The following is a 24454-nucleotide window of genomic DNA, read 5'->3' on the forward strand; positions in this document are numbered from 1 at the left end:
AATCCATAAACAAATCACTAGGAAAATCAATCTAATCACAGAACTACCATGTGGTCCAATGATGCTATGTATCTGCATTTAATCTAAGAAATCAAAGTCATATATACTAAAATATCTATGCTACATGCCAATGTTTATGACAGTACTCTTCACAATATCTATGTATCTATATATAGTGGCTGAATGGCTAAGGAAAACGTGGCGTGTCTACAAATAGTATTAGCTAGTCATTAAGAAGATTGAAATCACATTGCAGGTAGGGATACATTAAGCACAATATGGCCGATCCAGAAGGCACCATGTTTTGGCTCCTGTATGGATTCCAAATTATAGAAAGAAGTAGAACATGAAAAAAAGAAGGATGAAAAAGAAGAAAGTACAGAAAGCAAAGAAGTTGAAGTGGACAGAAAGTTGGAGGGAAGGATGAAGAAAGGAAAACTAGAAAAAATGATATGTAAGAAGTAATGATACAAGAAGTCTTTAACAAAATTATATAAACAAAATGCCATATCTACATGCATAAACTATCATAAAGTAATATTTTATACCATTAATATACACTAATCTAAAAAGTAGAAAATATTTTTGTTTTCTACAAAATACAGTATTAGAAAATAAAAAGGGACTGAAGAGACGGCTGCTCTTTTTGATAACTCAGGTTTGGATCTTAGCATCCATGTTGTGGCTCATGATCATTTTCAATTCTAGTTCCAGGGTATTTGGTGCCCTTTTCTGAATTCTGGGTCACTAAATACATGTAGCACATCCTACATGCAGACAAAACACTCATACTTAAATACATCTAAAAAAGAAAGAGAAAGGAGAGGGGGAGGGAGGTGGAAGAAGGAGAAAGGGAGGGAGGGAGGGAGAGAGAGAGAAAGAGAGAGAGAACAAGTCATATTCAGAAAGAAAATATTCAAAGTTCATAAAATATGAGTCTAGTGAAGAATTGATATGGGAACACATAAATACATAGAATCCTTCGTTATTGAACAATAACAAATTAAGCAACAATAAAACATTAAACAAAACCTCTAAACACACATATAATCAAAGAAGACCTACAATCTGCAAAAGAGCACAAAGAAGATGCTCATTTATTCAGTTTTAAGAAACTGAATAAAGCTTGGTGGTGAGGGCCCACACCTTTAACCTTAGTACTCGGGAGGCAGAGGCAGGCAGATTTCTTACTTTGGGGCCAGTCTGGTCTCCAGAGTGAGTTCTAGGACAGACAGGGCTACACAGAGAAATCCTATCCCAAACAACAACAAAAGAAAACAGGGAAAGAAGGAAAGGGAAAAAGGAAGGAAGGAAGGAAGGAAGGAAGGAAGGAAGGAAGGAAGGAAACTGGATAAAAACAACACTGAGCTAAGTATACACTTCTATGGCAGTGGCAGAATGGTTGAAGTTTAAAACTTTAGTAAGTCACTGGTGATCAGAAAAGGGGCATCCGGATGTCTATGTCTTCACTGCTGAGGATGCTCAGTGGTGTGACCCTGGGGAGGACACTGTGGCTGTTCCTTATGAAGTTAAATACAGTCTTGCTATGTGATCCATTCATATTTACCCTGTCTCTTTGAAAAGTTAAACACAAACCTGAAAATGACTCTTTCTGTAGGAGCCCACAGAACTGGGTCCACTCCACCTTGACTGAAGGTCAGAGAGCTTAAGTCTACTCTTATTCTTTCAAAGTCATTGACAAGAAGTCTGACTTAAGGAGATGCTACAAACAAGAGATCCTGACCTAGGGTGTAGTTGCTTGGTGTGTTGCATATTAAGATGGCCCATAGATGTGGATTCATTCCACCCTGACCAACAATCAGAGAATTCAAGCCTGTTCCTGCTTCTTTGTTTTTAAGACAGGAGGTTTGACCCAGGGAGTGACTGCCTACAGGACACTTGGTCTAAGGTGTTGTTGCTGCATGTCCTGCCAAAATCATCAGAATGCTTAACTCAGGAAATAGTGGCTTGATGTCTCAAATATTGAAGAAAGTGATTGTTCTGTTTGTCCTTCATGTGCTGTGAAAGCAGTCTTTTGCCTTCCTTCCCCCCTTTTTGTGGATTTGGGTATGTAAGCATATGGAAGATTAACACCAGCGAATTCAGTGTTCATTGAATAGCCCTCCTGGTTCTATCCTATGTCTCTGTATTTCTTTTGTATCTCAATTCCTTCTAACTAATATTTCTAATCCATGCACCTCTACCCTGGAACATGCAAACCCTGTTAAGGCTTAACTCTGACATGTTTTTAGTGCTTTTATTCATAACTACCAACACCTAGAAGCAAACAAAATGTCCTGAAATATTGTAAAGATTTGACAGATTGTGGTGCATCCATACAATGAGACATTATCCAGCACGGTGAGCTGATGGAAAGTCATGCTACAGGAAAGCACAGGGAAGAAACTAAGATGCATATTGATAAGTGAAGGAAACCATTCTGGAAATGAGTACATGGTACTGCTCAAATTACTTTGAAGATCTGACATACTGGAAAAGGCAAAATGATAAAGACAGAAATAAAAAAATCATAGTCGCATCATCTAGTGAAGGAAGGAGGGACAAGTAGGCAGCCACAGGACACTGTTTGGAAGCAGTTAATCCCTTCCTGCATGATGCTTATGGGTAGACATTGATGGTCACTTGTTGAAACACTACCCTTACAGTTCAAGCAGTAAATCAGGTAACCACAGCACTCAGAAGACTGAGTTAGAAGGGTCACCATTTCAAGGCTAACTTGGGTTGCATAGTGAAAATCAATGAAAAGAAACTGAAAATAATTTAGAAATTTGAAGAACCTTAGGAGAAAGGAAAGCCTATGACAAGAGACTGTAATAATGGTAAAAAATGAAGCAACCTTTCAATATATGTATATATAGTATATATGGCATATATGTGTATATGTACATGTATGTGTGTATGATGTATATGTATATACTATATATTCATATTATGGACACATGATGTATATGTCTGATATATATATATATATGATGTGTATATATACATGTATTTTAAGATGCTTCTACACTAGCAAGTCTCTATGTAGCTTTTTCAAGGGCTTTTAGTGTCTGTTATCCTTCTCCACCCCTTCCTCTACGATGGCCTCTGGTCCTCAATCCCTCTTGCTCCATTATTCCCCACCCCCTTCACATCACCTGCATTCTAGCTCCTCCTACCTCTCTCTTTTATTAATTAATTTATTGAGAACCTCTGGGACCTAAGCCAGGTAGAAAACCGAAAAGCCAAACAAGAGCCACCTCGAATGGCAACAAGCTCAAAGCGTGGAAGCAGAAATACAGAATCACACAGCCAGTAAGCGTGTTAAAAGAGGATTTTTTTTCAAAACAGAAAGGATATAGTGTTCAAAACCCTAGAATCAAAACCAACCAGAGGCAGGGCAGGAGAGTGCAAGCCTACCTGTGGAGCTGAGAGGACCATGGGGTGGGGGTAGGGCTCTGCCTCACTCAGTCCTCCCCACACACACACCCTGGTCTCCAGGGCTCACTGCAGGCAGATATAGACCACCTTCCCACCCAGCAGCAGAGGGGAGCGAGAAACAGGCCGTTTCTGACACTCCTTCTTAGGACACCAGCTGAGACCAGGTCCTGAAGTGGGTTGAGGCCCTTGGCAGCCTAGCACTGAGCAATGCAGTGAGCATGGAAATGAAGCGGGTCACCCGGATAAAACAGGTAGTCACCACCAAACTTCCCAGCTGCACTGAGAACGGAACCCCTGCTCACACAGGTCTGTCTCGGTAAAGGCTGTAGGCCAGTTCTCATGGGCAGGACTGCCAGCGTAGGTCCAGTCTTTGGCTGCACATGCCAATTCAGGGACTTAGCCTTTACAGGCCAAAGCCTGGCAACTGGATGAGCAGTGCTGACCTGGACCAAGGGGTCACCTGGTTTGAAGGCCTTGGTCGGGGAGAGGTGGAGTCTGCTTCCTCCTGCTGGGGAGAGGTGGAGTCTGCTTCCTCCTGCTGGGCAGAAGCCTGGCTATCATCACTGTTCTCTCTCCCTTGGGTAGCTTCGTCAGTCCTTGAACCCTATTCTGGCTTCTGCTTCTTGGCAACTGGCCCTCTACAATCATCTCTAGGAGTCCCTGACACGGGGTCTCATGGGCTTCAGCTGCCAAAGTGTTCTGCTCCCAGAAACTGCCCTTGCTGGAGTTTGAACAATGCCAGGCCAAAAGATAAGATTTCAGGAATCTAGATATGGGCCTCTCTCTGCCAAGAGCCTGACTTCTTTGGGAGCAGAAGTGGGAGGCCCAGGGCCTAGTGGCTGTGGAATAATCCTTCTGTTAACTAGCCTATAAATGGGCAGGAAGAGATTGGGTAAAAGACCCAGACGGAGAGACTTCTGGGAAGAAGAAGACTGAGCCTGAGTGGTCATCAGGAGATGCAGAGGGAGCAGACATGCTGGATGACAGGTAACATCACAAGCCACATGGCATACATAGATTGATAGAAATAGATTAATTTAATTTGTAAGAGTTATTAATAAGCCTGAGCTATCAGTCGAGCATTTATAGCTTATAAATTTGCAAGTTTCCGTGTCATTTATTTGGGAACTGGTGGGTGGGAAAGGAAAGAACACCTGCAGTTAGTTCTGATGGGGTTGATTGGACAGACCCACTGTGGGACCATAGCTACCTGGTGCTCTGGCAGCTCCTGCAGGGCCTCAGGTCTCCACACCAGCCAGTGACTATCGGTGAGAGCCACCACCAGCATTCTCCTGCCTATCTCATCTCTCATGAGAGTCTCCAACCCCTGCTAAACTTCTAAACAAATCTCAATTTAAACACACACACACACACACACACACACACACACACACACACCTGAAGTTTCTAAGCCAACACTCACAGAAGAGAAAAACATACAACATTTGTCTCATGGGATTTGGGGTGATCTCACTAAGAATGATTATTTCCAGCTCCATCCATTTACCTCTAAATTTCATAATTTCATTGTTCACAATACCTATCTGAACAATATTCCATTGTGTAAATATAGTATGCTTTCATTGCCCATTCATCAGGTGATGGACATCTAGGGTGAGTCCATCCCCATCAACTGTGAACAGAGCAGCCATGAACACAGATGAACTAGTGTCTGTGCAGTAGGATATAACGTCCTTTCAGTATACGTGAAAGAGTGGTGGCTGGATCACATGGCAGATCTAAAAAAATAAAAAGTAAACAAAACACCTTATATTTAGATTTTTGCAGAACCTCAACACTGATTTTCATAAAGACTCTGCCAGTTTTATTCACTCCCACCAATGAATAAGTGTTCCCCTTCCCCCAAATTTATGCCTGCACTTGTTCCTGTCATTTGTTTTTTTTCTTTGTTTTATTACTGTTTTGGCTTTTGAGATAGCATCTGACTATGTACACTTTCCTGACCTGGAACTCACTCTGTAGACCAGTCTGACCTTGAACTAATGGACAATGTGCCTACTTTTCAAATGCCAGGATTAGAGGCATGGGGCCCAGCTTGTGTCTTTGTTTTAGTAGCAGACATTCTGACTAGGATAAGATGAAATCTCAACACAGTTTTACTTTGCATTTCCTTGATGGCTAAGGTTGTTGAACATTTAAACTCTATTTCTTAGCTATTTGTATTTCTTTTTTTAAGAACATTTTTTAGTTCTATTCCCCCAAGTTTTAATTGGGCTGTTTTGTCTTGATGTATCATTTTTGAGCTTTCTGTATAGTCTGGACACTAGCTCTCGGTCGGATGTATAGTTGCTAAAGAATTTTCCCCCTTCTGTGAGCTACCCCTTTACTCCAGTCATGGTGTCCTTTGCTGTGCAGAAGCCTGTTTCAGTATTTTTGTACTAGTTTTTTATATAACCATGATAAATTCCATGACCAAAAGTGACTTGGGGAGTAAAGAGTTGATTTGGCTGGCATACAGGTTACAATTGATCATAGAGGAAAGTCGCAGGGCAGAAACTAAGCAGAAACTGTGGATAAGTGGTGTTTACTAGCTTGTGCCTCCTGGCATGGAGAGTCTGTTTTTCTGATCCAACCCAGAATCTCTTGCCCAGAGAGGACACTGCCCACAGTGGGGTGGCTCCTTCCACATCAATCATCAACCTAGAAAACGTCCCATAAAACTTGCTCTTAGGCCAATCTGATGGAGGCATTTTTCTCCGTTGAGTTTCCCTCATCCCAGTTGACATTAGGTTGACTCATGGACAAAAACAAAACAACAAAAACAGCACAAGTTTCATAGTGGAGTTGTTCTATAATCTAGGGGGGCAAAGCCTCTCTTAGGAACCTTCAGCCATCAAAACAAAAAACCTGCACCATAAATGAGCTACTATTGGCTAGTGTTCTTGTTTACTCTCCAGAACTTGATGCTACAACCTTATTATTGCTACAACCATACACATGAGTGGAGAATATGGCAAAATCAAGCTGACACCAACCTGGAAGAATCATGTCTCCTGACTAGCTCTCATAGTGTTGGAAGGTTCAAGGCATGTCACTGGGGGATAAACCTACTCATCAATTTTACCATCAGGATGGGAATTTGAAAGTTAGCACAGGAAGACTGGGATGGCACAGAAGTGCAGTAATGGATTGGAATTGGAAATAACATATAAATTCAGTTCAGTGTGACATGATTACCAACAGATATGTATATGATTATAAATTCATGCAAACACACACAAATGTGCACACACACACACATGCACACACATATACACGCACACACATACACCTTTGCTTTTTCAACTAAAAGGCCCTAAAGGGGCGAGATATTCTAGTTGCAATAAAAACGTTGAACACCAGTTCCTATTTTGTAAACACCATTCTTCACTCTAGTCTCCTTAGAGGACCTATTAACTCTATGACTAGAGCAGAGTCTGTAGAGAATCAACTCAGAGAATTTCACGGTGTCAGAAAATAATGAAGTGAAAAAAATATGTTAAAAGGACACAGGAATGTCATGATTCACATGGTCCTGGAACTTTGGCTATGGGTAGTAAGAGAATGAAGAAAGGACCGACATACAGACAAACATGCAGGAAAGCTGAGATCAGATGGGGTGTACTACCACCACAACTGGGAATCTCAGAGAAGTTATTAAATAAAGCACAGAGGGAGGGGTTAGTTAGTCTCCTTAGGAGTTCTCTCTGTATTTGCACAATCTCAGACTTGAACATCCAAAAGGAGGAAGCTGCAGTTGCTTGCCTTTGCACACACAGATAATCATTCAGAACACTCAGATTTGGACTCCTGATGAGTTTTGCCACCCTTCTTGAGACTGACCCAGATGGAGAAATAGCTTTGCCAATGACCCAGAGATCAGAGGCCTCCGAGTTTTCAACACGGCAGAGCTCATGTTCACAATACATATGCACTCAGGACGTCACTCAGTCACGGCTTCTTTGGTTTCCCACAGAAGAGTCTATTGAAAGAACTATAGGTGGCAAAAAAACAGAACAGTTTGGACCACAACATAATAGTCATATTGGATCATAATTCAAAAGATAAATGAAATACTCCAGAGTTCACGTGAACATAAATGACTGAATAATAACAAATGGAGGGGGCAAATCTCCCATGCAAAACAATTATTTTTATGCAAAAACTCCATATTAAAAGATAAAGGAGCACAACTATCCACATTTTAATATGGAGTGTACATAGTTACTTCTTAAGAAGACACCATGGAGACAAGGGAGTGACCACTGAGAGAGCCGGTCCAAGCTAGGGACATCTGTGGCAACAGGCCTGAGCCAGCAACCTCTATTGGAATAGGCATGAGCCAGCAACCTCAGCTGGAGCAGGCCAGAGGCAGCAACCTCCACGGAAGCAGGTACAAGGCAGTCACAATGGGGGGAGTAGGCTGGAGCCAGAGACCTCTGTGGGACCAAACACGAGTCAGCAACCTTCAAGGAAGCAGGCCCAAGGTAGCGACCTCAGCTGGAGCAGCCCCAAGCAAGCAACCTCCATTGGAGCAGCTCAAATGACACCCAGGATTGCAGAGAAACCCCCAGGAGCACTGAGAGACCTCTGGGAACACCAAGTGATCTCCAGGATGACAGGAACCATGGCCCTGACTGCATGAGGAGCAGCCATCTGAACCTTGGATCCACTGGCACTTGGAAGATTGATCATCGGAGACACGGCTCCAACTATACCAATCAGAAAAAAAGATGGGTAGACAAGGTAAGAACACACTCAACACCACAAAGAGCAAAATGACATCAACAAAAACTAGTGGCCCTACAATAGCAATACATGAAAACCCAAATATAGATGAAGCAGAAAAAAATGACCTAAAAATAACTTTAAGAGGATGTTAAAAGGAAATGAAAAGTTCCCTCAAAGAAAGGAGGAAAAGACAAACAAAAACTTAGAAGAAATCAACAAATCCCTTAAAGAAAACCAAGAAAAAGCAATAAAACAGATGAAAAAAAATGATTCAAGACTTGAAAACTGAAATAGAGAAAATAAAGAAAACACAAATAGAGGGAATTATAGAAACAGAAATTGTGAGAAAACAATCAGGAACCACAAATGCAAGCAAAAACAGCAGAATACAAGGGAAAGAAGAGAGAATCTCAAGAGCTGAAGATACAACAGAGGAAAAAGACTCAACAGTCAAAGAAAACATTAAATCTAACAAAAGCTTAACACAAAATATCCAGAAAATATGGGACACCATGAAAAGAAGAAACCTAAGAATAATAGGCATAGAAGATGCAGAATTTCAACTCAAAAGAACAGAAAATATTTATTTATTTATTTATTTATTTGTTTGTTTGTTTGTTTGTTTGTTTTTTGAAACAGGGTTTCTCTGTGGTTTTGGAGCCTGTCCTGGAACTAGCTCTTGTAGACCAGGCTGGTCTCGAACTCAAAGAGATCAGCCTGCCTCTGCCTCCCAAGTGCTGGGATTAAAGGCGTGTGTCACCACCGCCCGGCATCAGAAAATATATTTAACAAAATCATAGAAGAAAACTTTCTCAACCTAAAGAAAGATATGCCTATGAAGCCACAAGAAGATTTCAGAAGACCAAATGGACTGGCTCAAAAAAAAAGTCCCCTAACCACATAATCAAAACACTAAACATACAGAATAAAGAGGAAATATTAAGAGCTGCAAAGGAAAAAGGCCAAGTAACATATAAAGGCAAACCTATCAGAATTACACCTGAATTCTCAATGGATTCAATGAAAGCCAGAAGGTCCTGGTCAAATGTTATACAGACACTAATAGACCACAGATGCCAGCCCAGACTACTATACCCAGCAAAACTTTCAGTAACTATAGACGTACAAAACAAGATATTTCATGACAGAACCAGATTTAACCAATACCTAGCCACCAACCCAGCCTTGCACAAAATATGAGAAGGAAAACTTCAACACAACAAAGTTAGCAACATCCACAAAAACACATACAATAGATGATCTCACAGCACCAAATCTCAAAGAAGGGGAAAACACACACAATAACATCATTAACAGCAAAAACTAAAATAACAGACACTAGCAGTCACTGGTCATTAATATCCCTTAATATAAATGGACTCAATTCACCCATAAAAAGACACAGGCTAATAGATTGGATATAAAAATAGAATCTGTCCTTCTACTGCCTACAAAAAACACACCTCAACCTCAAAGGCAGACATCACTGCAGAGTAAAGGGTTGGGAAAAAATTTCCCAGATCAAATGGACCTAAGAAACAAGCTGGTGTAGCTATCCCAATATCTAACAAAAGAGACTTCAAACTAAAATCAATCAAAAGATACAAAGAAAAACATTTCATTCTAGTTACAGAAAAAAAATCTATCAAGAGGAAATCTCAATACTGAACATCTATGCCCAAATACAAGGGCACCATCATATGTAAAAGAAACACTACTGAAGTTTAAATCTCACATTAAACCCCAGCACTAATAGTGGGAGACTTCAACACTCCCCTCTCACCACTAGACAGGTCTGTCAGACAGAAAATTAACAGAGAAATGAAGGAACTGACAGAAGTTATGACTCAAATGGACTTAGCAGACATCTATAGAACATTCCATCCAAACATAAAAGAATATACCTTCTTCTCAGCATCTCATAGAACCTTCTCAAAAATTGACCACATTCTAAGTAACAAAGGAAACCTCTACAGATAGAAAATTGGAATAACCCCATGCATCTTATCGAATCCCCATGGCTTAAAAATTAGAATTCAACAGCAACACTAATTTCAGAAAGCCCACAAACACATGGAAATCAAACATTGAACACCCGAATCATTATTGGGTCAAGGAAGAAATAAATAAAGATATTAAAAACTTCCTAAAAATCAATGAAAATGAACACATAACATATCCAAATTCATGGGACACAATGAAAGCAGGGTTAAGAGGAAAGTTCATAGCACTAAATACCTACATAAAGAAGCTGGAAAAATACCACACTTGTGTGTTAGCAGAACACCTGAAAACTATAGAAAAAAAAGAAGCAAACTCACCGAGGAGGACTAGATGGTAGAAAATAAATTGAGAGCTGAAATAAAAAATATAAACAAAGAAAACAGCACAAAGAATCAATGAGACAAAGAGTTGCTTTTTCGAGAAACTCAACAAAACAGACAAACCTTTATCCAAACTAACCAAAAGGCAGAGAGAGAATATACAAATTAACAAAATCAGAAGTGAATAAGAGACTATAACAACAGACCTGAGAACATCCAAAAAATCATTATGCCATATTTTGAAAGTCTGTATTCCATAAAATTGAAAAGCATAAAAGACATGGACAATTTTCTGGATAAATATCACTTACCAAAATTAAGACCAGATAAGCAAAATAAATAGACCTATAACTGCTAAAGAAATTTTAACAAGTCATCAAAAGTCTCCCAACCAAAAAATGCACAGGGCAAGATGGTTTTTATCACAGAATTCTATAAGATTTTAAAAGAAGAACTAATACCAATATTCCACACAATAGAAGCAGAAGGAACATTGCCAAATGCTTTTTGTGAGGCTATAATTACCCTGATACCCAAATCACACAGAGACATTACTAAGAAAAAGAATTAAAGAACAATCTCACTCATGAACATTGATCACTGATGCAAAAAATACTGAATAAAATCCTGGCAAACTGAATCCAAGAACACATCAGAAAAATCATTCACCATGTTCAAGCTGGCTTCATTCAGAAATGCAGGGGTGGTTCAACAAACAAAAATCTGTCAATGTTATCCACCATATAAATAAACTAAAAAAAAATACATGATCATCTAATGAGATGCTGAAAAAAACCTTTGACAAAATATAACATGCCTTCATGATAAAGGTCTTGGAGTGAGCAAGGACACAAGGAACACACCTAACATAATAAAGGCAATATACAGAAAGCCAACAGCCAACATCAAACTAAACAAATAAAAACTCAAAACAATCCCACTGAAATCAGAAACAAGACAAGATTGTCCACTCTCTCCATATCTATTCAATATAGTTCTTGAGGTTCTAGCTAGAGCAATAAGGCAAAAAATGAAGATCAAGGGGTACAAATCAGAAAAGAAGAAGTCAAACTCTCACCATTTGCTGATGATTTAATAGTTTACATAAGCGACCCCAAAAATTCTATCAATAAACTTCTATAACTCATAAAGACTTTCAGCAATGTAGCAGGATACAAGATTAACTCGAAATAATCATAGCCCTCTTTTACACAGATGATAAATGGGCTGAGAAATAAATCAGAGAAACATCACACTACACGATAGCCACAAATAGCAAAAAATATCTTGGAGTAACTCTAACCAAAGAAGTAGAAGACCTGTATGGTAAGAACTTTAAAACTTTCAACAAAGAAACTGAAGAAGACACCAGAAAATGGAAAGATTGCCCATGCTCTTGGGTAGGTAGAATTAACATAGTAAAAATGGCAGTCTTACAAAAACCTATCTACAGATTCAATGCAATGCCCATCAAAATCCCAGCAAAATTCTTCAAAGAGAATACTCAACTTCATATGGAAAAACAAAACAACAACAAACACACCCAGGATAGCCAAGAGAATCCTTTACAATAAAGGAACTTCTGGAGGCATCACCAACCCTTACTTCAAACTCTGCTACAGAGCTACATAATGAAAATAGCCTGGTATTGGCATAAAAACAGACAGGAGGACCAATTGAACCAATTTGAAGACCCAGATATCAATCCACACACGTATGAACACCTGATTTTTGACAAAGAAGCAAAAAATATAAAGTGGAGAAAAGAAAGCATATTTAACAAATGGTGCTGGCATAACTCGATATCAACATGTAGAAGAATGAAAATAGATCCATATCTATCACCATGAACAAAACTCAAATCCAAATGGGAGAGGGTAGAAGGGAAGGGGAGAGTAAGAAAGGAGGGTGTAGAAAAGTGTATAGCTCAATAAAAGCAATAAGATGCTTGAAACATTTATTAGATAAAGTATTAATTTGACAGATTGCAGGCGTTGAGAGGAATAAGGGGCAATGATTCCCCCGTCTTAAATGGTTATTTCTCATGTATTGTACAGACTTTTAAATATATGTTAAAAGTTATGTATAAATATATTAAAATATATATTTAAAATTATATATTAATTATATATTTTATATATTATATATAAGAAAACACCATGGACAGGAGGAAAAAGTATTATGGCTACTGTAGAAGAATGAAGCAAGCCCTACCCAGCCAGGTGATGAAGACCCACCATGATCCATATGCTATGTTCAGAGTAGGTACCAATGATACTTTACCTTTGTGCTCTGCCCTAAACCTACAACCTCCATATAATAAAAAGAAAAGTATTAGTCAAGTTATGTCAGAGAAACAGACTATCCCAACAAGCATGTCTCTCAAAACAGCCAAAGTTTCAAGGCAAAACTAATTAAGAAGTGAGATAGAGAGTACAACATTGACAAAGGGAACAATTTACCAAAAGAATCTTTCAATCTACACACTCACATGCCAAATCTGGGTACACACAATTTTGTAAAGCAAATGCTAGTAGACATACGTCCACAGATTAGTCCCCAACAGACTAGCATGTGGTGTCTCCATTCCCCACTTTCACCAATGGACAGGTTGTCCAAGCAAAAAATAGAATAGAAGCAGAGAAGCTTCAGAGTTAATCACGTCACAGATTAACTGGATATAATGGTTTATCAACAGAATGTTCCACCTAACCACTACAGAATACACTTCCCAAGGCCTGGTGGACCTATCTCTAAAATACACTATTTACTAGGAGAAAAAATCTCAACAATTAAAAGAAAATTTAAATAATTCCTTTTCTTATATATGACAACCATGAAATCAATCTTGAAATCAACAACTAAAACAATATATAAACTGAAGAAACACACAGGGATTAAATAATGCATTGTTGATTGATGAATAGGATATTGAGGAAATCAAGGAAGAAAAAATCTGGAATTTAATGAAAATGAAAACACGATGTGTCAAAAACTCTGTGATATAATGAAGGCACTCCTAAGAGGGAAAGGCTTAAGGAAAATTGGTAAGAACTCAAATAAGTAAACTAATGATAGACATTAAGAATTTGGAAAAGCAAGAACAATCAGATACAAAACTATAGAAAAGAACTAAAGGAAAAATTCCTATAGCAAAACAACAGATAGGAAGAAATAAAACTTAAGGAATCAATGAAATGGAAACAACCACCAACAACAACAAATACAAAGAATCAGCAAAGCAGAGTTGTGCTTTGAAAAGGTAAATAAGGTTAAAAATCCTTAGCCAAATCAACCAAAAGAAAGGGAAGGCCAAAGCTTATCAAACTAGAGATTAAAAAGAAGACATCACAGAAGATCGCAAATAAATTCAAAAAAACATAAGGGCAAACAACCTATATTTCACTAAATTGGAAAGTCTAAAAAAATGGTTCAACTTATAGATCTATCTGAATCACTGATGTTAAAACAAGATGAGATCAATAATTTAAACTGACTTGTGATTAACAATTAGATTGAAGTCATTAAAATGGAGAAAAAAGAAGGAAGAAAGAAAAGATATCCAACTCAAGAAAAAATAATAATAAAATGAAACAGCCCAGGTCCAGCTGGATTCACAGCTTCAGAACAGGATTCTAGCAGACCTTCAGAGAAGAATGAAAACTTATCCTTCTCAAATTATCTGTTACAAAACAGAAAGAGAAAGAAGACCTCAAAACCCCAGTTATAAAACCAGTATTATTCTAATAAAACCAGATGAAGACACATTCATGCAGAAAAAGAACAAAACTAGAGAGACTATCTCTAACGGACATAGACACAAAAGATCCCAGACAAATACAGGAACACATTAAAAACATCATTCACTATCCCCAAGTTGGCTTTATTACATACATGTGGGGATAGTTCAACCTACACAAATTAACAAATGTAATAAATCATGTAAATGGACTCAAAATCATGGGTTTATTAAACAGAAATCCCAGTGCCAAGTGTGGGGTACTCTTTTCTGAGTTGCTGGTCATAGAAGCACCAGAACCCCCCCCCCCCATGTATATTCTTGATGTTCAACAGAAAAAGATAATCTGACCCTATTGCAGAAGATACCACATATTTTTAAAATATTTTTATTTATTCTGTGTGTCTTTTACATCATGTATCTTAATCTCATTTATTTCCCCATCCCTTCACATCTGCCCTCTGTCCTTGCAACCCACCAAATAAAACAAAATTTAAGAGAAAAATATAAAAATTAAAAGGGGAGAAAAATCAAAAATTTAATCATGAAAGTTGTAGTGTCACAGGGTGAGTCACCCAGAAACCCCTTCGTCCATACATCTTTACATGCAAATGCCAACTGCAGAGTCATTGGTCTGGTTCAAGGACTCTGGTTTTTAGTTCACTATTGATCATGGATCCTCACCAGAACTCTTTCTGGGATATTCTGTTGTTGCCCTGTGTTGTGGAGATCCTGCACTTTTGGGCCTGCAGCTCAGGTCCCTTCACATGCTCCAGCAGATGAAGGATGGAATGGATGTTGGGGCAGGCCAAGCCATAACCCTGAAACCGGGCCTGAGCAGCTGTGGGGTTGGTCTGTCAGTCAGTTCTCCGTTGTCCTCAGCACCAGCTCTCTAGCATTAGAGAGGCTAATTCGTATCTTGCAGTAATGAGCACGGCATAGGGGCCTGCTCTCATACCCTCAGGGTCGACTCTCCCACACCTGCTCTATTAGGCTCAGGTCTACTGCACTGTCCAGATGAGGTTTAGGGGCTATTCTCCTGAGCACTGCAGCCAGTGAGGGGTAGGGACCGCCCTCCGGCTCTTATGACCCCAGATCCAGCTCCTCCACCTGTCTCAGGCATTAATAGCACATATTTTCATTGTAAGATACAGAAAAATCAAGTTGGAGCTGAGTTGGAAGCTTCATCCCTGCAGACTAGCTTTCAATAGTTCCTAAAGATGCAGGAATGGGGACAGGAAAGTTAACAGTGGTCTTATCCAGCTGTGAACTCTGCATACCACAATACCAAACTGTCAGACAAGCCCAGCCACTGATGCAACAGTGGCAGAGCTGCCATGAGACAACCAACATCTTTCTGATGGGATTTTAGGGCAAATCCATAGGAGGAAAGCACCTGGTACTGTAAACATGGTCAACACCATGACTGGGGAATTAATAGGCCGTAGATGGAGACATGCTATTGATGTTTTGCTAAATGGGCATAGTGTCCAATTCGCCTTGAAGCAGGTTTATACCCTAAATGTATGCTGCCATCAGTACTGGTTAGACAAACTTCTGAGTGAAGTGGTTAGAGACTAAGAACTTGTCGTGGTGCTGAGAACAAGCAGCTGTTCCACAATCACTCCTAAATGGGACATCTGTGTTACCTCATCCACCCAAGCCTCACAGAATATCACAGAAGAGAAGAAAGAACAGAGAGCCAAAGGATAGGAAGGGGTGTGGTAAAAGGTTGTCTTTGGGACAAGACATGGCTGCTGCATCCATCCGTGAATATACAGCAGCAGTGGGTACCTGCACCATATCCACACAAAACTGTAGTCCATCAATGATGCGGGGGGCAGGGGGGACCCATAAGGCCACACCTCTCTGAGAGGACAGATTGACAGGTAAAAGTTGCAGATGGAGGTATGAGTCCTATTCCTCAGTGGTGTAGCTACAGGTCCATTGCTCCTGCTCAGGCAAGAGACCATCAATAATACATGAGATGTGGGAAAGTCGTCCTAGGAAGACTTGGAAAGAAGGGATTTGTGGCAGGGTGGGGGAGTGGAGCGAAAATACAGAGGGAGTTCTCAGAGCATGTCAGCTCACAGGAGCCTAAAGAGCGAGATTTCTAAACATGGTGTGGTGCTCTGAATCCTGAGACAGCAAAAGGACATTAGAGATAAGTTACAGAGACATGAAGAAATTACAGATTTACTTGGTAATAAAATAGCAGAATTGGTCCATCGACTTTAACAAGTATTCTGTAACTTAAGATGGTCATAGCCAAGGAACCATGGAAGTGTCAATGGGGAAAAAATGGGCTTTCTGCAGTATTTTTCTGTAAGCAAAACTGCTTAACAAAATAAAGACTGTGGCCCAAAGTAAGAAGTAAACATTCTTGTCTCACTCAGCGCACAGCACACAACTCAGACTAGCTTGGTGACAACAGCAAAGAAGTCAAAACCTTTTGTACATGTTCAGTGACTGCAACCTTGTCTATTTCCTGAGGCTCCTAGATATTAAAAATATAGATGGATCAAGATAAGTCTATAGAAAATGGCTAGACCCAATATTTCCCTTATGTTCCTTAAATGCTTAAAATTGAGAAATGGACATAAGCAGCAGTGTAATATAGCTCACTTAGTCCATATAGTAGGATTCATAACATATATTAATTTGAGGCATATTATAGTCTACTCAGTCACAACTATATATTAGATAATAATACCTTAATTTCAGATGGTTTTAATTTTACTCTCTGCCATTATTATTATTATTATTATTATTATTATTATTATTATTATTATTTCTAGCAGCTAACATTGAACTACATCAGGACAATTAACATGTTCTCAAGAGCCATGAAGTAGCTATTACCATAATACTCATTTCACAGGTGAGGAATAAAACCAGATGAGGTGGGACATTGTGCCCATACTGTCAACTGTCAAAAGCAGACTTAGTATACAGAGTAGACAGTCTCATATAACCAAAAATTCCATTCTGCCTGTACTCAAATGCATAAAAACATGGGCAAGAGACTTTGTTGCTGTTGCTTGATTGTTTTTATTCTTTGATAATTTCAGTGTATTTAGATCCTATTCACCCACAAAGCCCCCTCTAACTCCTCCTGGACGCCACTCCCCCTAACAAATATAAGGTTTGTGAACTCCTTCACTGAGGGTCTTTGTGCCGAGACACACCCACACACCAGCTTTAAGGCTCCTGTAAGGCCCCCTGTTCCCTGGAACCTCTTTAAGGAGGACATGCACCAGGCAACCATCCATTCTGGTTTTCAGAGCAAGCAGCTGGTGTGCTGTTCTCAGCAGGCCGGGGACATAATTCCGTGCTCTGCCTCCATTGTGAGCAATTCCTCTCCACCTATTGGCCTCAGGAGATCCCCAAATCCAGCTCAAGACCTTGAGTGGCAGAGAAAAGACACATACTTCTCGAGAGAGGTGCAATTCAAGAGGATTTCATTCTGCTGCTTTGGGCAGAGTCATGCAAGCACTGTTTTTCCCAGGATCTTGGGACAAAAAAGAAACCCACTGGTCCCACACTGGTCACAGGGTGCCCTTCCCTCGACCTGGGCTCAGAATCTCAGCCTCCTCTGAATATGTTTATGGTGAATACATAAAATTTTGAGCCAATTTAAAAGAATAAAGAAGAATCTGAAGGAAAAATAAAGTGTACCACCCTCAGACCTGAATATTTAAAATAGCATTTCTTTTCCTGCCTTCTGCAAAATTATCTGCATTAAAATTTCCCCCAAGCGCTGTTTTCCAAATACATTGTTTAATTAAGAAGCTACATTAAACTTTTAAGATGGAGTTGAGCATTATAAAAAATAATATTCCGGCAGCTTTTATTTGGAGAGAAAAGCCACTCTTCCATTTCACAGCGAAAGCAGTAAGAGAAAAAGCTGTGTTTTCCTTACCAGCTAAAAGCAGCCAGCACCAGGATCTGTCCTCATATTTTGCTGAAGATAGAAGCACTGTGTTGCTTTCCTGTGATCCTGGACCACTAAATTAACCTCTGTGCCTTGACTGCTTCCTTCTATGCAAGTGGAATAATAACGGTACCCAGTTTGCCAAGAGTCCTGCTTCACCCACCTTCCTGCAAAGCAACCACCACCTTGTTGAGTTCCACTACACTGGCCCCTGGAGCAAAAGAATTGTCCCTTCTGTGTTTGTTAGGGTTTTACATGCCCTCATGAAGGAGTGGGGAGGATTGAGAGAACCTCCTCTGAGTATCCAGCCTTTCCATAGCACATCTTCTATCAATCCTGTCTCCCATGCACGTGGCCTGTTGGGGAGGCTAGAGTGTATAGGTCAAGGAAGACTAGAGGAAGCTTAAGTGATGGTAGGGGTGTGGCCTCATATATTCTGCTTGGGGGAGACCCTCATCCCTGCTGCTTAAAAGCTTTCCATGTGTGGCCTGTTGGGAAGGTTGGAGCCACATCCTTCACCCCCCCCCCCCAACCCTGTACTCTGTAAGGAAGCTCAAAAAAACTCACTGGTTCCTTGGAGTGAATCATGCCTTGATTTGCCCTTGCAGCCATAGAGAGAGAGGTAGGCCTTGTTTGTTTTTAACTACAGCAGACCACAGAGAGAATTAAATAGTATAAACAATTAGTGTGGCCAGTGTTATTACTCTCAAGGAGAAATGCAGGAGCCTGTGGATTCTTGGCTATGTGTAAGCACTTCATTTGCTCTCCAATGTTCCTTAATTGAAGGTGACTGATTTTATAGCTCCAAGCCCTGCCTCCTGAGATTTTTGTAGCTCCTTCAGACAGACCCATTGCCCTGTTGCTTTAACTTAAAAATACTTTTTTTTTAAATTGGCATTACAAGGCTGGGGTACAGAATACTATAGTTTGAATATGTGTTAGATGCTTGCTAGCCTTGTTTTGGGAGATCCTGGAAAATGCTAATAGGTGGAGCCTATCTGGAGTGACTGCGGCTATCCTCTGGGGGCCGTACCATGTCCAAGGGTTTTTTCTGTTTCTACTGCTGCTTCCTTCTTCGCTGCTGGGAGATAAGCAGCCTGTCTCTATGACCCTGCTACCCTGATTATCTCACCATGTGCCCAGAAACAACAAGACTACAGACTGTGGGCAGAGAGCCTTGCAACCATGAGCCAAAATAAATCCTTCCTGGAAGCTGTTCATTCATGGGTTTGGACACTTCGATCCAAGGACAACTGATTCGAGAGTGTTTAAATAGTTGCACAGGCTTATTCTAAGTTGTGTCCTAGGAAGAAGCGGGGGGAGGTAGGAAATATTTGAAATGTCCTGCAAGAAATTAATGCTTCAATGATGGCTCTAAATATATAAATGCTTTTTATTTAAAAAAAAAAGACCAACTAAGACTGTCATATTGGTGCTTATCTTAAAGGATATTGAGATTTAATATCTAAAGAATAAAATGATAAAAAGAACATGTCCATTGCTTAAGGAATGGACATGCTCAGAAAGGACACTGTCCAGTAATTTTATATGAGCTTAAATGTCCTTGCACAAACATGAAACTAGAATTTAGCAAGCCTGTCAGGCCTCTGAGCAGAGCTGGAAACTCAGGTTCCTATGGTTCAGCATCCCACTAATTCCCACAGCACAGACCACCCAGCAAGGATGGCTGCTCCTCGTCCCATCTCAGAAGTCCTTCCTTCGACCCTTCCGGATATCAATCAGATGCCTGCTGCAGAGTGCGCTCTTGTTCTTACAGCTTCCTGTCCGTCAGTCGTGGATATGGAGCAGAGTTTGACATAGGCCTTGTGTTCAAGAGACATCCTCTCAGAAAGTAAGGCTGCAGGGATTAAAGGTGTGAGCCACCACCATTTGGGTCTGTTTCTGCATCTATCTTGTGTAGCCCAGGGTAGCCTTGAACTCACAGAGATCCATCTGCCTCTGTCTCCCAAGTCCTCGGATTAAAGGTGTGTGCCACCACCCCCTGACCTCTAGTGGGTTAGCTTTGCACTCCGATCCTTAGCCAAGCTATATTTATTAAAATACAAATAAAATATCGTTACAGAGACTAGAACCCCAATAAAGCCATTTGCTCAGGTTGTTTCTGCCATTGCCCCTAGCCTATGAACTCCTAGTGACTTGTAACAGGCAAGGACAGTATGGCAGTGGGACACACAGTGATCTAGCCTGTCCTCCAAGGACCTAAGCCTGCTCAAAAGCCCCCTGAGCCTTCTTTCTGTCCTAATCTCACATAATACTCTTTATCAAGTTCTGCAGAGAACAGCTAAATTAAGCAAGACGGTGTATGAAAACCGGCCAATATCCCAATAGTCCCCAGAATGCCTTTGGATCCATTACATTTTCAAGCACAGGCTGTTGTAGGATTTTGTCAATAACAATGCCACAAGAATTTTTAAAGCTGTACTTGGCTCTTGCACCTTGCGCAGACTGATCTGCCATCCTTGTTCATTTAGAGGCACTTTTATGCCTCTTTAGCAGCTCCCTAAATATGCAAAACACGCCGAGGCTACCATGATGTCATCTGTATAACAAAACCTTTTCCAGAGGTTTTCCAGGGCCAAGAAAGTAAAATCTCATCAATCGCTAAACTTGGGTAGGACCTGCTGGCTCCTGGGTTGGCACTGTGATAATAGTTATAGCTGTAGCCTCTCTATTCACCATACCTGGCTACAGGGGGGCGTTACAGACTTGGCAAACTACTTCCACCCCTAGTACAACCATTTTCTGGAGGGAAGCATTTCTCCCTCAGTCCGGGGTGATAATTACTCAGCCCTGGGACAGTGTAAGTGTTACAGTTCTGAGGAAAACGGTATCCTGGCAGTACAGGACCAAGGAATACAAAACAGTTGCACCGTACAACAAGCCCCATGTAAGAGATTTATTGGGAAAGACATAGAAGGGAAGGTGGCTGCCTCTGCTTGGGTGAGAAGCAGCAGGGAACTGAGCAGAAGGCATGATTTATAAATGGTTTATTGGGGGGCTTTCCAGGGTGGCCTCAGATTGCTGAGATTCTGTGGCCTAATTCTGGGGCAAGGGATTGGTGTGATTATCTTCTTGGCCCTGGTCTCAGGCTAGGGAATAAGTCAGTGTCAGAGTGTTCTTTCCTTGGTCCTGGTCTCAGGGTCAAGTCAAGGCAAGTGTATACTTTCCTGGGTTCAGGTCTCAGGGTCAAGTTAGGGTCAGGGAGTCCTTTCCTTGGCCCTTTTACCCCTTGTGAGGACTGTTGGAAATTTGAGCTCAGGAATTGGCTGTTTTCCAGGCTCAGGGATTGGTCCTTTTTTGTGTGTGTGCTCAGGAATTGATGGGTTTTTGTGATTAGGGATTGGTCGGTTTGGGTAGGTTTTCAAATCCAGAAGTGGGCCCAGACCTTTTGCTTTTATAGACAGGTTTGATTGTCTTTGCCTGCATTGTTCTATCATGGGTCCCTTCTAACAATGGCTCTTTGGGCTTTAAAGACCCCCTGAGCACACAGTTGGGCTTTGCAGCAACTTTTTTTCCCCTCAGGAACCCCAGCTTGACACAAACTTTGCCACATTTGTCTTCAAGTGATCCTGACAGGCCCCTTCCTCTGCTTTGCCATTCACTAAGTCCTCTAGGTTGCTCTCTTGCTTTGCAAACTCTTTACAAGCTGGATTAAGTCACAGATTCCTGCCAAAGCCTTTTCTACTTCATAAACATCTTGCCCCACCAAAGAGCACAGCAAAGACACTGAAGTCCCACGCGAGTCCCGAGGTCCCTGCTGAATCAACCTTTTCTCTAACTCCTCTGTCAACACAGTTCTATTTGGCCCAGCGAACTAGGGTTCACACTCAGCTTCTCTTACCCCGAGTTCCCTCAAAAGCACCTGAAGGGACACTGGAGCACATGGCTCTGGCAGGCCTTGCCCTTCTCCCCTGTTCCCTATGCCTTGCTAAAAGACATTAGAATACATTCTGGAAGCTAGTCACCAAGGTCCTTTCCCTTATTTGTCCATTTCCTCCTCCTGAGCCTTACTACCAAGGTCCAGCCATCAAAGTATTTGAAGTCTAGCAATCAAAAGGCCACTTTGACTCATCTAATTAACGTGCTCAATTAAAATTAAACACCTCACCCTAAAACCAGGTTTCCCCTTGTGTACTTATAAACTGTCATTTGTCTATGGGCCACAACTGTCTCCTCTTTATCCAGATGTACTTTTGTGTACCCCTGAGACAAATAGCCCTTCTCCTTTTCCCTTGTCCTCTTCCCCTTCTTCTGCATCCCCTCTCTCCTTTACCATGGCACCCTAGCCCATTCTAACACAGACTTCCCCTTTTCCTCATCTTAGAAATTACACCTGCATGGTCATTTGGTGCTGTTTCTCTGCCTGAGTCAGGAAGTAGCCACTTTAACTTTTCTTTCCTGCTTAATAAAGGATTTCTCTGTGAAAACATGTTTGCATGTTTTATGCTTAATCCAGGGTCCAGTCCCTGCTGTGCAGGGGGTCCCCTTCAGCTGTCTCAGCCCCAAATGCATTTCTAACTACACACAACAGAGACCATGCGATTTCTGCCACTGCTTGCTTTTGGGCTAATCTTTAAGACTGCAAAATTTCCTCTAAACCTGTGACTGTTTTCAGAACAACTCAATATTCAATGGTGGACCCCACTCATCAAGCAATCATGACAGCTCAGGTTTCATGGATAAAGACTGCCACCCTGAAATTCTTCTCACAGATACTCCTATACTCCTAGTCCTGATATCTCAGCCTTAGTTGTATATCTGTATGTCTCACTACCCATAGCTGGAACCACACAACTGATGTTTAGCACAAGGGCACACTGACACCCACCATACAGCAAAGGACAGCAGTATTGGAATTTTCTCCACAGATGCTCCCCCTTCCAGCTCCTCGGCCTCAGCTGCCTGCCTACTACCCACAGCCAGGGCTATGCATTCACTTCTCCCCAAACCATTTTTGGTTCTGTAGAGTCCCTGTTTGGGAGTTTATGATGCTGTGTGACAAAACTTATCCTGGGGAGACACAACACACATCTACTCACTAGAGATAGGGAGCCCATGACTAATCAAAGTCCAGATATTATCAAAAGTCCAGTTTGAAGAACCAGTAAGTATTATTGGGTTACTTAAGAGAAATGTGGGTGATAGGTTACTTACCCTCTTCATCTTCCCCCGTACCCAGCTCACTGTGTTCATCTTCCCCGGTATCCAGCTCACTGTGTTCATCATTCCCAGTTCCCAGTCACCTTCCAGTATAATCCATCTTACTGACTGAATGGTCTCCACCTCACCACTGCCCCTCAGGGGGCTGTAAGTTCCATGAGGTTGGATTTTTGTCTGGCCACCTCAGAGAATTAGTAGAACTAATTAGCCAAAAATCATGCTTTTCTCACAAGTGCTCAGTGTTTGTTGAGCAAACTCCAGCTCTCTTCCTTCTTTCCTCGTGTAGCTTGTTCCCTGCTCCCCGCAGCCTCAGCTGATGCTCCACTCAGTCAAGGAGACCGTCTTGTAACTCCTGCTCCATGCCCAGCTAGGGCTATGATCCTTTTGTACCTTTCTGTCGCCCTCACTGAGTAAAGTTTGTCAGAGTCCGTGTCTGCAAACCACTGATTGCAGTGACCCTACAGCAGGGACTACGGCCACAGGACAGGAGCTGTTCAGCTCTCCACTGTATCTCCAGGCCAAGCACAGTGCTATGCGACAGGCCTTAAATATGAAGACACAGGGAGCTGCTGAATATAGAACGAATTCCTACTTACTCTCAGCCTGCATCAGATGAAGAAGGGCTATGTGAATCCCCCGGTGAGTGTCTCATAGTCAATTTCCACTTTAATTTTCTTAGCAGGTTTGATATTATGATGGTTAATTTTATGTCAGTTTATTAAGCCAAATATTTAGTCAACAATTATTTTCAGTGTTTCTTGGAAGCTGTCTTCAGCAGGATGAACATTTATGTCGATGGTCTCAGTAAAGCAAATCACCCATTCCAGTGTGGGTGGGTGCCCGATGAAATCTGTTGAAGGTCCAAATGGAATTAAGAGACTGATAACCATGGGAAATGGAGAAGGAAACCCGCTCACTCCTCCTGTCTGAGGTCTGTAAGCTGCACCTCATATCAATCTGCACTCCCAGCTCCTCCAGTCCCTGGACTGCTTAGTGGAGATCGTGAGCTTGCTGGCTGCTATTATCCCGTCAGCTGAGCCAATCTTCCTAAATTAATCAGCATTTAAAAAGTCAGATTTTTAAATACAATCTATTGACATCTCA

The 24454-nt window shown here is 41.1% G+C and overlaps 1 pseudogene; it reads right to left on the reverse strand.

The window, feature by feature from the left end:
* Positions 1-1050: 1050 nt before the first annotated feature.
* Positions 1051-4729, reverse strand: LOC121441395 (annotated as a pseudogene).
* Positions 4730-24454: the final 19725 nt, after the last annotated feature.

Source organism: Microtus oregoni, unplaced genomic scaffold (genome assembly GCF_018167655.1).
Source record: "Microtus oregoni isolate MIOR12 unplaced genomic scaffold, Mior012 000077F_ref0000221, whole genome shotgun sequence".
In the NCBI taxonomy this organism is placed as follows: domain Eukaryota; kingdom Metazoa; phylum Chordata; class Mammalia; order Rodentia; family Cricetidae; genus Microtus; species Microtus oregoni.